Source organism: Bison bison, unplaced genomic scaffold (assembly GCF_000754665.1).
Source record: "Bison bison bison isolate TAMUID 2011002044 unplaced genomic scaffold, Bison_UMD1.0 scf7180017864037, whole genome shotgun sequence".
Classification (NCBI taxonomy): domain Eukaryota; kingdom Metazoa; phylum Chordata; class Mammalia; order Artiodactyla; family Bovidae; genus Bison; species Bison bison.
Genome location: NW_011494609.1, coordinates 5,745,217 through 5,747,083, shown reverse-complemented (window position 1 = coordinate 5,747,083; position 1,867 = coordinate 5,745,217). Strand labels below are relative to the sequence as shown.

At 61.8% G+C, this 1,867-nt stretch overlaps 1 protein-coding gene across 1 annotated transcript in view; it reads left to right on the top strand.

Moving 5' to 3' along the window:
* The window catches only part of PCBP3 (poly(rC) binding protein 3), a 90,919-nt gene that overhangs the window by 60,987 nt on the left and 28,065 nt on the right, over positions 1-1,867 (top strand). The window lies entirely within an intron of this gene.

Sequence of the window (1,867 nt, the reverse complement as noted above, 5' to 3'; positions counted from 1 at the left end):
ATGGAGGCGAGGCCTGGGATTCCCGCTCCTGGCACGTGAGGCAGGCTGGCACTCACTGGCGCGTGTGATGGATGGCGGTTGACAGCCCGCAGCCTGGAGCACCCCTGGCACTCGCTGACCCACTTTCTCCTCCGTGGTTGGAACATTTACATAACAGATGGCCCCAGGGCCCTGCTGTCCGCCCCCAGAGGAGGTGATTCTAATTATACAGGAGGCGGAGGCGCGTTGCTGGCCTGGCCGCCCTTGCTGGTTTGTGGGTGCCTGGGTGCCTATCTGACTGCCCTCTGCTGGTTTGTGGGTGCCTGGGTGCCCACCTGGCCAGCCTGTGCTGGTTTGTGGGTGCCTGGCTGCCCTCTGCTGGTTCGTGGGTGCCTATGTGCACACCCCGAGCTCGGGGAGACTGTGTGGGGTTGCTGCGGGGTGTCCGCCCGGCGGGAAGTAGGTCTGTTTGGCACTGCTGTGATCCTTTGAACGAGACCATCCCCTCCTTTCTGGGTCCTTCTTACCCCTGCCCTGCTGCCTGCCCCGTCCAGAGCTCTGCAGAGACGGAGCACCCTCCCTGCCCTCAGACACAGTGCCAGCATGCAAGGCTGGTTGCTCAGACCTAGCCAGTGAGGTTTTTATTTCAGTGTCAGTAACCCCGAGTGGTCGGTGGCTTCCGTACTGGTCAGTTAAGACAGAGCACGTGAGTGTGTGAAGGCGATGTGTTTACACACTGCCGTGTTACATCACCGTGCACCAGCTGTCTCAGGACCTCTGCTCCTGTGGGCGGGCAGGCGGCATGTCCCCCAGCGAGGGGGGCTTGTCCTCTGTCACCTGGCAGCTCTGCCCACCTCTCTGGTGAGCGAGGCTCCTCCTGGTCCTCTCCTGGGCTTTTTGTGGAACCCCTGGGGCCCGGCCCCGGGCCAGTCATCTGGCATGGTCCTCCCGCCTGGCCTTCCCCCACCTTCTGTCCACCAAGTTGTGCTGTGCTGTCAGAACCCTGTATCTGCTGCTTGGCTGAAGCCTTCCCTCTGCGCCAGCCGCCACCCGTGCACCCCACAGACACGGGCACAGAGACACCTGCTGGTGCTCCCGAAAGGCCCAGCACCCGGCCCCTCCTGATCCGTCCCCACCGGTCGCACTGCTTCTCATCCCTTTGTTCCGAGAGTCCCCTCCCCACACTGACTGCCCGATTCTGCCCTTGCCTCCCTGACCTCCTTCCAGTACTCATCACTGGTCTCCTGTGGCCGCTCCACATCCTGCGGGAGGTGGCCTGTCCCCCGGACCTGGGCTCTGTGCCCACCTTGACTGGGGGGAGGTGTTCAGCTCTGTCCTCCGCAGTCAGGCCGAGTTCCATCAGCCGAGTCCCCTGCGCACATGGTGTGCTGTCCCCATCCTTCAGCTCCCGTGCCTGTGACCGCCCCTTGTCTGTGGTCTTATACCGGAGCCTGAATGTTGCCTGGAGGGTGAGGTGCTGACCCAGGGCTCTGCGGGAACTATACAGTGAGCGGACCGTGATACCGGATGTAAAGCATTTTCTGAAAACTTGGTAAAGTGGGCACACTCAGCAATTTCACAGTTTGGTTAGTGGAGACGAATCCATTTTAGAAATGAGGATAGCTAAGGAGTCGCAACTCTAGACCTACAGGGACACGGATCTGTGGTCTCCAAGTTTCTTAAGGCTGAAGGGAGGGTTCTGGCCCTGGTGTATTGGGCAGTGGGCAGAGCCAAGGTGGCAGCAGAGCAGACACTCCCCGCACATGGAGGTCCCCAGGCTGACGGGGTCACCCCTTCCCCTCCAGCCACTCACGGGCCCTCGTCACGAGATGACACTGAGACCCAGGGCCCTGCGCTAATGGGCAGGCCAGGTCAATCCCTGGTGGCC